Here is a 14,549-nt window from a genome sequence, read left to right as displayed (position 1 = left end):
CTAAATAAAGAAAATAAATAAAGATACACGTAATAGAGAGCTCTCACACAAAACAACACAAAATATAATAAGTGTACTACAACCATATCAAATCAAGTGAACAAATACTCAAAAATCAAAATCTATGTCTTCTTCTCCGTACATAACAATTTCATTAACAACCATTCAAAAATCAACATCTAAAGTCTAAACCGAGCAGAAAATCTATGAAAATATGAACTAAAAAAATTAAAAATCAGACTTGAATGCTTACCTCGCGGAAATGGCGGAAAACGGTAAGATTTGAGCAGAAATGAGCATCCGCGGGATGAAAAACGAAGTTTTCGCGCAAGACCGGGGAGATCAAAGCAGATCCGATCGTGGGTCACGCGAGAAACGCAGCAATAATTTTCTGTCTTTTCTTGCGGAAAGCTCCAGAAATGAGAGAAAAGCACACTGTTGGAATAGATCTAGGATTAAGAAAAGATTATCGCTTCTATCAAGCGACGAAATATAAAAATTTCTTTAGAATCAGGTAAAACAATTTTACTACCTAGACAAAGTGCATGAGCGTATAATTTAAAATTTAAAAACTATTATGAGTTTTCACTTGGTACCAAACTTGATTGAAGCTTGAACGTTGAGAAGCTTTCGGAAAGGTTGAATCGCTCGTCTCCCCACTGAGCTTGCCTCCCTCAAGTCTTCTTGAACCTGTGAGTAACCACGAACTTTTCTATCACTAGAGTCTTTCGAGTTTGGTTAGAATTTAGTGTGTGGGCACTTTTAAACACTATGACTTAAGAACTTGTCTTTGAGCCAAAGAGCTAACATAAAACGCTAGGTCTAATGAGGACCTAGGTGCCTAAACAAAAGAGCAAGAAGAGAGAGAGAGAAAGAGAGAGAGAGAGAGAGAGAGAGAGAGAGAGAGAGAGAGAGAGAGAGAGGTCGGCAAGGCTAGAGAGAGAAGCTCTCAATCCCTAAAACTTGTGTATTCAACATTGTGAATGAGGTGTGGTATTTATAGAAGGAAGGATTGCCTTGAAGAGGTATTTTCTTCTTTTTTTTTTATTGAATATCACATATTCATGAGCACAATCTTTATTTTCCATTCTTATCAAAATACCAAGGTTGGAAATAGGTTTCCCTTTTTCTTAGCCTTGGCCGCCCACTTCAAATAGCATGATGCTATTAATTTGTTTCCTCTTTTTCCTTTTGGCAAGTATCTGCATACATCGATGCACAAAATAAATTCTCTCTTTCTCTATATGGAGGGCCACGAAATTGAGCTTTTAGAACATTCTTCTAGATGTTTCTTTATTTGTTCATGACAATATAAGAAAAGCCCATGTAGAATTTTCACATAAAATTTCATGAAATGGAATTCAGTCCTCAAGGCCCAATACACTAATGTTGGCCATGTGACTTATTTCATTGTCATCATATGAAAATGTCAAAAAACTTATCTATTGACATTCATACCATCTTATGTCCTAATGGACAAAATTATCCTTTAGACAATTTTCGTAAAACTTGTCTAGTTCAACATTTGAACTTCTTTTGACTTAGCTTCCAGTTGAACTAATCCTACTCTAATGACTTGTGGTAGTGACCTTATGGATCCAAATGAACAAAGCTTGAGCTAGCGTACTTGGACTCAAAATTTCACAAACCTTTTCCAAGTTCTAGCTTAATGTCAACTAACTTCACTAAAGAGTTGACACTGAAATCTCTCGGTTCAAATGAATATATTTTCTACTCAAGAATTCTAGTTAATTGTAATAAGTGGATCCATTGAATATTATCTATGTGTACCCTTCATGAATATCATCAACTAGATGGGATTTACAAAATTACCATTTTACCCTTCTAGTTTTTTATTTCCTCAAGTCATTTGTCGCTTGTGAATAAGTTAGAAACAATGTATTGACGATGAGCTAACAAGTCACATTGATTAATCCAAAAGAGTCATGACTCAATTTGGACACTGGCCGGTTCATTTATTCACATTCCAAGGAACAAAGCATGGGGTGATATACATTGCATTTCAGCAATCTTGTACATGAATTCCATATCTATGAGATCTTCACAAAGTTGTTCATGACATCTTCATAACTTAGTACTTCACCAATAAGTCTTGTCTATATCACATAGTGAATCTAGAACTCTGACTTTCTCAAATGAGAGTACGTAAGCTATGAAAGGACATGTCTCATTTCAGGATTGAGGTAAGCATGATGCAATTCATACATAGTGACTCTGAGACAGAACAAGTTAAATGGTTTGTTCTTAGAATGTCTCTAGAAGTGCACTGGTTAATTCAGTATCTTTAGAAGATACCTAGGAAGAACTATAAAGTCTCCAACTCTCTATGTCTCATAACTAGACATTATAGATTATGCTAACAATCATACTGAGATCAATAGCCCTTTGATCCTTAAATTGTGAATATGCTGTTTTAAGCAAACCATGAAGAGTTTGTTCATGCAAATCTATATTTGACTCTTCATTTGTTGTTAGGTTTGTTTAAGGACTAAAGACTAAGGTTTATCATAAAGCTTCAAACAGACAAGGAAGAATAAATTAAAGTTTCAACTTTTATTAATTATTCAGCAGTTACAAGCAAGAGTCTTCGTGAGACTTTATTACACCAACTGCATACAAGTAATAACTACTACTTTTCTTGTGGGCACCAATACCAACACACACAACTGAAGCTTTGTGAAGAACAAGAAATGAGGGAAAATAGAGCGCGAGATATCACGAGATTTTATACAATTTACGAGATATTAACGTACCACTCTTGAGCTTCTTAAAAATGCGAGATCTAGCGTGAGATACTCCCATCTCACGCGAGATTTTAATCCTTGGTACAAACTGAAGAAGGCCTTGTACGGATTAAAGCAAGCTCTACATGCGTGGTACAAGAGGCTGACCGTATTTTTAATCGACCATGGCTATGTTCGAGGGGGAGTAGACAAAACGCTATTTGTTAAACACAAGAGGTTAGAATTTATCATTGCTCAGATTTACGTTGCTGATATTATGTTTGGTTCCAGTTCCCAGAAGTTGGTAGAACAGTTTGTTGAATAAGTGCATAGAGAAATTAAGATGAGTATAGTTGGTGACCTATCTTATTTCCTCGGGCTTCAAGTCAAACAGAAAGATGAGGGAATATTTATCTCCCATAGCAAGTATGCACGTAATCTGGTGAAGAAATTCGGGCTTGATAAAGCTGCCCATAAGAGGACTTTGGTTGCTACCCACATCAAAGTTCTAAAAGATGAAAATGGAGTTCCTGTTGATCAAACTCTCTATAGAAGCATGATTGGTAGTTTACTGTACTTGACTGCGAGCAGATCAGACATCTCCTATGCTGTTGGAGTATGTGCTAGATATTAGTCAAATCCTAAAGAAAGTCATCTCTCTTCTGTCAAGAGAATAATCAAGTATGTGTGCGACACAATTGATTATGGTATTTGGTATACCAAAGACACAAGTGCTTGCATTGTGGGGTATTGTGATGAGGATTGAGCTGGAGTGCCGAAGACAGAAAGAGTACATCTGGTGCCTGCATCTTTTTGTGTAACAATCTCATCTCTTGGTTCAGCAAGAAATAGAACAACATATCTCTATCTACGGATGAGGGAGAGTACATTGCTTTTGGAAGTAGCTGTGCTCAAATGTTATGAATGAAACAAATGTTGTGCGAGTATGGTGTTCAACAAGATGTTATGTCCTTGTACTGCGACAACATGAGTGCCATTGCCATTTTAAAGAATCTAGTTCAACACTCGAGAACGAAGCATATCGATATCAGGCATCTTTTCATCAGAGAACTGGTTGAGAAGAAGGTGATCGAGTTGAAGCATGTGTCTACTAATGATCTACTTGCTGATATTTTCACCAAACCACTTGATTTGCTCAGTTTGAAAAACATAGATCCTCATTGGGTCTTTGTGTTGTTTTGAATTAATTTTCTCATGAAACATGTCCGTCAATTAGGTTTTTCCTTTGACTATTCTTTTTGGTTGACGTGTATTTGAGGGGGAGTAAATGTGTGAATTAATTATCTTTCTCACTTGTTACTTATTTTGGTTCGAATAGTGGGCTCCCGTTTGTTTTGTAGTTGGTTGGTAGTGGGACACGTGGTCTTCATAATCCGGTCCGATCCCACACATTCCTTATCCCACAGTCATCTCAGATAGTGATGAGGTTAGTTCTTCACCTTCTCCATTGATTATAAGGTCTTTTCAAAGAACTAGGAAGTCACCAGCGATGAGGAGAGTTTTTATAGAAGATGGGGATAGTGTGTTTGAAGATACTGCTGAAGGGTCATCCTCTAAGAGGAAGTCGGTCAAGCAAACTCCTTCTTCCAATGCTTCTGAACGCAATGTCATCATTTATGAGGAGATCATGTCTGCCAATGCTTTTGGCATCCCCGGCAATTATAGATTATCTCCCCCAAAGTTATATCAAGTTCGATATCGACAAATCCAAAAGGTTCAATAAACAGATTGTTCGAGAAGTATATCCGTCTATATCTGAAGAGTTTGGGAATGAGGATAGTACGACGTATGGAATTATTCGCTTCAGGGGAAAAAGTTGTTTATCTCACCTGTGAAGATTAACTACTTCTTTTGTACTAACAAAGTTCAGGGTTTAAAGCGGGAAGAAAAATTTGACAAAATTGTCTAGGCCCTATCGGGAACTGAAGGGGGTTCCTGGGAAGATTTCGAGATTGACGATTGTATGCTTTCCTCTTCTCTCACTGTGAAATATCTTCTTCTATCTGGTATTGCTATTAAGAATTGGCTCCCAAGTGCTGATCGCTGGAGGCTCAGCAAGAGAATGTATCAGTTGCTCTTGCTATTGGCCACAACATCAAGGTTGATTTCGGCCAGCTTGTCTTCGATCAAGTCGAAGCCCATGTCCTCCCTGGAAAAGGAAGTCTTCCTATCGGATTTCCTTCACTAGTTTATGAATTAGTGATCTTACATTTTCTAGAGATGTCAGTTGGTGAGGTCGATCTGTCCAAGGGTCATTTGCTCTTTCTAGCTGATCATAGACACAGATCGAGCAGGCTCATAAATGATCTGGACATCCTTTTCCCTCCTCCTGCTCCTCTTCTTGAGTTTGATGTTGACGGAGAAGATGAGCTACTTGACGCCTATGAAGATTACATCGATCTGGAATAAGCATCTCTCGAAGCCACGACGTCGCCAAAAAGAAGAAGATCCATAAGTCATGATTCACCCACTTCATCTAACAATTTTGTAATTTTTTTTTATTTTTAATGTTTCTTTTTAAGAATTTTAAGCCCTTTTTTCTGTCAACCTAGACTGTTTATTTCCTTGGATTTCCTTTCTATGCCAAAAAGGGGGAGTATTTTCGTTGATCATATTATTATTTTTTTGGGTTGTAATAACTAGGCCTTAACATTGCTTACTATGCTTTTACTTCCGTATTTTAGCTGGAACATGGACATATTTTTTATTGCAAGAAACACTTTGCGTAGGGATCGAGTTTGTTTTGCCATAAAACGCTAAGGGGGAGATTATTGTTATTTTGTATGGCATTGTTTATTTGGAAAAATAAATTGTAATAGAGTTGTTTAAGCAGGCGCGTCTACAAGTTGTTCAAGCAACTTATGAAACATGCAGTCAGGGCAATTGCATCTTTTTCCTTTACGCGGATATCTTGTAACTACCAAGTTGGTTAGTTAGCCAATTTACTTGGAGATATAATCTCTGATCTTCAGGGATTCATTGATATTATTTCTGCATAGGAATTCAAAACCTGGCTATATATAAACCTTTGCATGTCTTCTCATTCCAGAGAACTTCATCGACAACTGGCACTTAATTGACTCAGAGCTTTTGTATCGTCATACTAAGCTTGAGATCGTGTGTGTCACACAGGTGTGCTATTGGTCTTTGGTGCAAGATTGGGGTAAAACAAGGAGATGAGTCTCTGGTTCAAGGCGGGCTTGAATTCATACCCACTGGAGATAACCATTGAAGAGAGGTGTTAGCAAATAGGAGTTTTGTCTAACTTAATATTCCTATAATCGTGGTTGACTGAGATAGTGGATTGCTTTTACCCGGACGTTACAATCCATCTGACTAGGTCGTTATACCGAATAGGGTTACCAATTTGCATGTGTCCTTTATACCTTTCTGTTTGATTGTTTTGTCTCTATAGCATTGCATCTAATATGCTAAAACAATAAGTTGTTCTACAAGTTTGTTAACCTAAAACTTGAAAAACCATCTTAACATCCTTAGTTAATTTCAGAGTTGTAGTGCCGCTCTACGATTCGCTTTTGCGCCGAGAGGCGATTGAAGGCTCGAGTTCGCTTCTCCTCTCTCACATCTAGCTTGGCTCGGAGTGCTTCGTCATCGGTTGCTTCGTAAAAAATGCTCACTCGGTATGAAGGGATTTCGACCTCGATCGGTACTACCGCCTCGACTCCATATGTAAGAGAAAGAGAAGTTTCTCCAGTGGCGGACCGAGTCATGATTCGGTAGGCCCACAAAACGAAAGTCAATTCATCAGCCCATGCCTTTTATTGGTTTTGAGATTCTGCCTCAAGAGATTCTTTATCATCTTGTTTACGACTTCAATTTGTCCATTCGCCTCGGATGACGTGGTGAGGAGAATGTCTTGCTTATCCCGTATTGATGACATATTTCTCTGACGGGTCGGTTATCGAACTGGGAACCATTGTCGGTGCTGATCGAGGCGGGGATGCTATGCCGACAGATGATTGACCTCCATATGAAAGTGGTCATATTTTCCTTCGTTATCTTCGAGAGAGGTTCCGCTTCAACCCACTTGGTGAAGTAATCGATCGCCACAATGGAGAAGACTCGGCCACCTGGCGTGGGTGGAAGCTTTTCGATGATGTCAACTCCCAACTTTACGAATGGTCGTGCGACTATGATTGGACATAATGGGGATGGTGGCTGATTGGGCACGTTCGTGAATCGCTGACACTTGTCGCATTTGGCTTATTGTTCTACTAGTCTTGTTAATTTTAGTGAGGTTTTCCTGGTCTCTTGCAGAGATGACTTAGAAGAGAGTTGCCCTTGCCGTGGTTACGAGCAATCCCAAGCGCCAATGTACGACAAATTCTTCGGCCTTTACGCCAACCAAAGCGCCGGAGCTTTCCAAATCTCCTCGTGGAAAAGAAGGTTCCGAGCCTTGGCGGGCCAAGGAGCATTTGGCGCCAGCCTTGGCTTTCCTGAATGATCACCTATCTGCTGAGGATATCAAGGTGATTCATGTTAAGGCGCCCGTCGACCGTTTGGTTGCTGCTGCTAAGACCTCGGCTTTGGTATTCCTTGCTCCTTCTCTTTTTTTATTATTATTTTAATATTTTGTCCTTGTTTTATCATTTTCTTATCTTGTTTTGGTGCTTGTGTCTCTGCGGTGAAGGAATACAAAGACTCCGAGGAGTACTGCAACATGCACAACGATCTCTACATGGCGGGGATGAACGAGGTAGTCAGACTCTTGAGACTGAAGAATCCGACCTTGGATACTTAGACCTTGAAGATGAGTCCGAGTTGAATTAGGAGGCGCCAGGGAAAGAGTCTGAGGTAGTAGCAGAAGAGTGAATATCGGCGAAAGAAAAAAGTTTTATTTTATTATCACTATCATTTATTTTGAGTTAACCCGAAAGGGTCCTTTCGAATTTCGAACAATGGATCCATGGTTGGATCCTTTATTTTATAATATTTTATTTATAACCCTCTTGCGTTTTGTACAATTGGTCTGTCGTCGGGCCTTTATTTTGATTATCCAAGCTGAGCTCATAATTTGATTCTCTGTATAATTTAAAGTTTTAATTTTCATAAAGAAAAATCTTTAAATAATTAAATAGAAAAAGATACATTTTGATCGGGAGTTCTGAAATATATGCTTTTAGAAAAAAATTCTTTTTAAATTCAAATAATAAACTAAGATTGGAGATTCCGGGGTATGTATCTCTGCTCTCCTTGTTTTATTTGTTTATTGGAAGTGAATAATGAAACAAATGTTGGGAATATTTCCCACTTGAAGATAATGAATAAATGATTACTAAATTTGATAATAAGATTACTTTATTAGCACTATATGATTAGTGGGTTGAGTTCTAAACCATTAGAATCAATAACAACTATCTTCCATAGCCTCCGTATTAAACTGAGTCACGTGCTGGGCACCTGAGTTCAGGCGGTGAGCTAAAACGAGGTCGATGACTGATATACGCCTGGAAAGCTATATCTAAAGTCATATATGTGGAACACATAGGTTAAGGCTGATCACTATGTGGGAGCATTCTACACTTGTGGTAAGTGTACGACTTGGACAAGTCTTGGTTGTAGATGTGTCGTTTAAAGACCGTTACGACACACTAACCGAGGCCACTATGATGGTCACAGCGAGACTTGATCTAAATCCTGAAGTGATCATGGACACTGGGTTATGTTACTGAGCTCTTTGACTCATTCGCTAAAAGGCTATTCATGCTATCACAGCTTATGTCTTGGGAGTCTCTCATAGCATGATTCGAGTGGGAAGTGAGTTACAGATACGGAATCCAGCCTCCATGAAAGAAGGTTAATGTTTACTCACCTAAGGGTTGATTCTAGAACCGATAGATTGCTAGCACTCTCGAAGTAAGTAACGTTCGAAAGAATCTTTCGCAGGGGAAGCAACAATGCGTAGGACTGATATGTATCAAGAACAGTATAACGGAAAAATTGACTTCTTTTGACACGGGTTGAACCTGGAGGATCTTGATCACGAACTGACTATATCAGTGGACACTCGTCACGATGAGTAAATATAATTCTAGTATAAAGGAGAGTTCAGTCTTGACTTACAAGGTGGAGTATTTGACCAAGATTAAACGAATCGATGGAAAAAGAGAAATGACTATTTCGTCTTTTTCATTGGATTTGTTAAGCTTCTATTACTAAGTCCATAGTCCCTGATTCGGCTCTGATAAAGGCGGATAAGAACTTTCGTATAATAATTTTTATCATTATTAATCTCACTTGCTGTAATTCTGATTGACAGCATTAATTCTGGAAAACGGGTATTCGCATAATTAAATAAATATTTATGGTAGATTTGTTTATTTATTGTTTGATCAAGTAAATAAACAATTATTAATTATTCGCTTATTGTTGGACCAAGTAAATAAATGATTAATTGGGTTTTAAGCAATTGTGCGTTGCACACATGGAAAAATCGAATTGAGAATTTTGGCATAGGATTTGCGCAAATCCCCTTGGCCGTGTGCCATCAAATCCGATTTTTTCAATATTGGTATTTACCAATATTTTCTCTATAGTTGTTTAAATAAAGGAGAGAGAATAATATAAGATATTGTCCTATATTTTCTCCTTATTTAAAGGAATGTATTTTGGAGAATATATGAGAATATATTTAAAGGGAAATAATATATTCTCCTTTATTATCTCACTAAATAATATATTCTCTATTTAAATAGAGAATAATATCCCATAGATATTGATCTGATGGATGAGAGAAAAAGTAGGATTCACTTGTTGAGATCCAATGGCCTAGATTTAATCCACTAGTGTGAACACAATAAAAGGAAATAAAATATTCTGGACGATTCCATGAATATCTCCTTTTACTACTATAAATAGGGGTTCATGAGAAAGCAAAAATTAGCAATTATTTTATGAAAATTTCGTGCATCACTAGCCTCCCTTGGCTTTGCATCTGCCTCTCCCTATCCCCTCGGAAATTCGTTTCCATTCTTAGTAAAATAAGAGAGAGATCTCGAAACACCTAGTTTCGTGATCTAGTGAGATAAAGACTGTGCCCACTCATCTTTCTTATTCGTCTCGGAGATTACGTTTCGGAAGACTAAGGTGTCATCCTCGAGTCCTTCATCAAGACGACGCAAGGAGTACACGATTGGTTTAGGAGCGTTCTGTAGCTGAACCGAAAATCAATGTAAGTATTCGTTTTTCGCTCAAATCGGTTGCTTGATAAATATGCTCTCGTGAATTAAATTAATTAAACATAATTAGATCTTGTTAATTATAACCATAATTTAATTAGCTTATGATCAGCGTAATTAATTATTTTTCCACATTAATATGGTTATATGGTGGAATCATCTCAAACGAGTCGCATCAGAACGATTGTTCGTGTCTGATACGCGTCTGATTCACCAATAAGTGCTATCAGAGCCAGATGTTATGATTAATTAATCGATTCGTTCTAGTAATTAATTTAAAGGGTAAACTAGCAACGTAGCTATTTTGAAACATGGTTTTTGGAATCTAGCCAACGTTTGGTAAATTTTGCAATCTAGCCATTTACTGAAATTTACGGATATAAAATACCTAATTTGCCCTTTTTCTTATACTTGATCAAAACACTAGCCCACGTTTGACCGGTTTGAATTGTATATAGCGAATTAATTTCAGATTTTTTTCGTAATTTAATTGGATATTTAGCTAATTTAATAGGAGATTCGGTGATGTAATTAAAAGAGAAAATTTAATGCAATAAATGCACAAATTTTTTACCATAATGAACAGAAATTAAAAAATCAGCGGAGATTAACAAAAATTTACAAACATTTACACTGTATTTGCTTACACGGCTATAATTTCAGCTTTTTGAATTCATAATATGAGATTCGGTGATGTAATTTAAAGGGAAAGAAAATATTTATTTGATTGAAGAAGTCAAACAAGATAATGAATAGACGTAATTATGATAAAATCCCGTTCAAAATTAGAAAATAAATTTGGAAAACAAAAATACCGTATTAAATGTGTATTAAAGGAAAGGAAAGAAATCGGCTCTACCTGCACATATGTAAATTTCCAATAATTAACATAAATTAACAAAGCAACGGAGATTAACAAAAATTTACGAACATTTACACTGTATTTGCTTACACGTCTATAATGTTCATTAAAGAAAAAAACGCTCAATAACCAACTTTGCTAAGTATAGATTTTTTTTTAAAATTCGAAATATAAACCAAATATAACAAATTCGCCTACAAAACCAAGTTTCAAAACGTGGGCTAGTATTTTTGAAACCAAACCAAGGTTAATATAGTAAATACCATCTTACATAAATATGACACGTCATCAAATTTGGCTAGATTCGAAAATTAAACGAAACGTTGGCTAAATTACAATTGCAACGTTTGATGTGGCTTAGATCGACTAATTTTTCTAATTTAAATATGGTTTGAATGAAATTATATGTGGATGTGAATTTCATGCAATTCAATATATGATATGTGGATTGTGATTCGTGGTTTGATCGTAGAATATTTGATTCTCGTTTTTTTTAGAATTTTTGTAAACCCGAAATTCAAAGGGTATAGGTTTTATGTAATTATTATTATTATTGTTGTAATCCGATGGTGCGATGTTCTTGATCACGACGATTGGCGAGAGACGGACACACAACGAACTAGCATGACGGACGAAGAAAGCCTCCACGACTACGTCACAAGAAAACTTGTCACAAAATTTTGTGACAAGTCTCGAACGTCCTCTTCGTGCCGGGCCGCGCCCTCGTGGCGGCAGCGGTCCGGCACAGCCTCAAGTCTAATCTTGACCTAGGTCAAGATTAGAGGATTCGTCCGGGCCTCAGCCCGAAAACCCTAGTGGGCCCACGGGCCCACTCATTAAAAAAAAAATTTACCGAAAAAAAATTAAGTTTTTAAATGTTTTATTTAATTAATTGTATGGGTTGAGCCCTAATGATTTTTATTTAAAAAATTACAAAATAAATGATTATGATATCGATTTATTTTAAATGGGACATTAGAATGGGCCCTTACTTAATTAATTTTTTCGATAAAAAATTAGAAAAATTAAATAATTTGATATTGATTTTTTTTTTTCTAAGTGACATAAGAATGGGCCCAATTGAATCCATGGGCCAATATGATTGGGTTCATCTTAATTTTCTTTATAGAATCAAATAGGAAACGATCAATCCGAATCAAACCATTCTTGCATGCTCTTGCTTGTTTATTTAATTACTATGCCATGCTTGTATGCTATAACTTAGATCATGTATCGTATGTTAATGGTTGTCATGGGCTTTCATTCATTAAAATTGTCTAATTGGATTAGGATAGTTAATTAATGAATGAGTTGAACGGATCGGAGAGCTCTGTCACCAAGCCGATAAGTGGCTAACCTGAGAGGTACTTAAGAAGACCTAGTGTCTCACCTTCTCTACTGGGAGCTTTTCTGTGATGGAATACTTTCACGATAATCAAGACTAGATGTCACGAATTCCTAACCACTAAGCTATACCGAAACATCTGTTTTTAAGGGTAGCTTAGAAACACTCGAGTTTTTAATATGACTTAGTTAACTCGAGTGGATCACCTAGATTAAAGTTAATGCTAGGAAAATTAAAATACTAAAAGTATATTGAGTCGTAGGTCTCCAACATTGACACAACACCGTGAGGATGAAGATCCCCTCGTGACCGGCGGTTTTCTAAACATGGTGGTCAGTTCCATTCAGAAGGGCTTTTCTGATTCCAATACCAAAGTTGTGTCTCTGACGATAGGTGGGAGGGTTGATCTCTGCGTGTACTAGTTACGCTAGTGCATATGAGCTAGATTTCTTTCACTGAAATGTTGGGTTGACTCATGCATGAACCAACCGGTGGTTGCTCATGTGGCCAAAGATTCCTATAAAATTAGTAGTTAGTGAGCATAGTTATGAAGGTACATGTACTATGATTGCTCACTAATCTGAGATGGTTCTCATTTTCACTAGGTGCACTCCGTTATGTCACCAGAGTGAAACGGATTGTGGCTATTAGTCGAATTACCTTGGAATATAAAAATTGGGTTCTTTTGATTAGTATTTTATCCCGTGCATGTTTGCATTATAAGTTTTATTTCCTAAATTATATTGATGGTTGTTTCTTTTCATATTGTTAATAAATGTACTTTTATGTTTTTAGTAATCATGTCGAACCCTATTATGGCCCTGTTGTCGAAAGACGTCCTGACAGGAGATAACTTCCCTAAGTGGAAGTCGAATCTCAACATTGTGCTTGTGAGTGAAAGCATTCGCTTTATCCTCACTGAAGACAGACCTCCTTTTCCTGCTCATGGTGCCTCCAAGAACTTATGGGAGGACTATGACAAGTGGACTACTACCAATAACAAGGCGGTGGCCTACATGCTCGCAAGCATATCTGATGCATTGCGAACTAAGATGGAAGGGAAGGAGACCGCTGTGGAGATCCTTGACTCGTTGCAACAAATGTTTGGGATGCAAAGCGAGAAAGCCCGCATTGAGCTCACCCATAAGTGCACTAGCAGTAGGATGACTGCGGGAACTCCGGTGAGGGATCATGTCATGAAGATGACTAACTACTTCACCGAAGCTGAACTCCACGGGGCACATATGGATGAGGTTACTTAGGTGGGAATAATCCTGAATTCCTTTTCGAGTGACTTCATACAGTTTACGTCAAACTACATCATGAACAAGTTGACGGATGGACTGTCTCGGCTGTTGAATGAACTACAGACTTTCGAGTCTATCACTCGACATGGGAAGAACAAAGGGTCGGCTCTCTATGCTGACAAGAGTTCTTCGCCTAAAACCAAGAAGAAGTTGACTTCTGGTTCTGAGTCATCTAAGGCACGCCCGAATACTTCAAAGGGGAAAGGTCCCGCTAAGAACGAAAGGAAGAACTTGAAGAGAAGTGGAAAAGGAAAAGAAAAGAAGCGAGAAAGCATTGGTAAATGTCACCACTGCAACACTGAAGGCCATTTGAAGAGGCATTGTCCTTTGTACTTGGCTGAGCTTGAGAAAAACAAGAAGAATGCTGGTATGGTACCTTAAAATTCATGATTAAAGATATCCTAAAAATGTTTTGAGGATAATTATTCATGAGCATACTTCTTTTCTTGTTGCAGAGCAGATCTGATGGAGTACACGTGTGTAGACGAGCTTGCTGAACAATATCGGATTCAAACCCGAATTGTAGAGAAGCTCATGCTCCGTTTGAAGATCTAATTTCCCGCTAGTTTTATTACTTTCTTTTTTGGATTTATTTTTGAACATAGGATGTTTCATTTAATAATCCGAGGTTTTCTGGACTGTATCCTTTATGGTTATTCCAGAAAGGATGAATATTTCTTTCTTTATGTTTTATTACATTATTTATGAACACATGGTTGTGTCTTTAAATATTTCCTTCTATAATTGAATGCCTTGATTGCTTTTATGATATTTGAATATGCATGAATACTTATGTCCTTATGAAAAAGATATAGAATATGAAGGTCACGTTTTTCCGTTCGTATGCTATATAGAAGCACAATAAATAAATATAAATATTTTCTAAGTTATTATCTCTGTTAGAATTTAATTAGCTTTTATTGCTTCATTAAATTCTTATGTTGAATATGTTTTATTGTTTAAGAACTATTTAGAGCTTTGAAAGTATCTAAATGTTTATTACCATTATTCGACAATGACTTGTGCGAATAATAAGTAATAAAGGAGACACAACTAAGAGTTAGTGTTGAT

The sequence above is a fragment of the Urtica dioica genome, chromosome 3, assembly GCF_054948205.1.
Source record: "Urtica dioica subsp. dioica isolate 48M chromosome 3, U.dioica_male_clone48M_v1_H2, whole genome shotgun sequence".
NCBI lineage: Eukaryota > Viridiplantae > Streptophyta > Magnoliopsida > Rosales > Urticaceae > Urtica > Urtica dioica.
The sequence above is the reverse complement of the archived record's forward strand: the minus strand, read 5'-3'. Positions refer to the sequence as shown.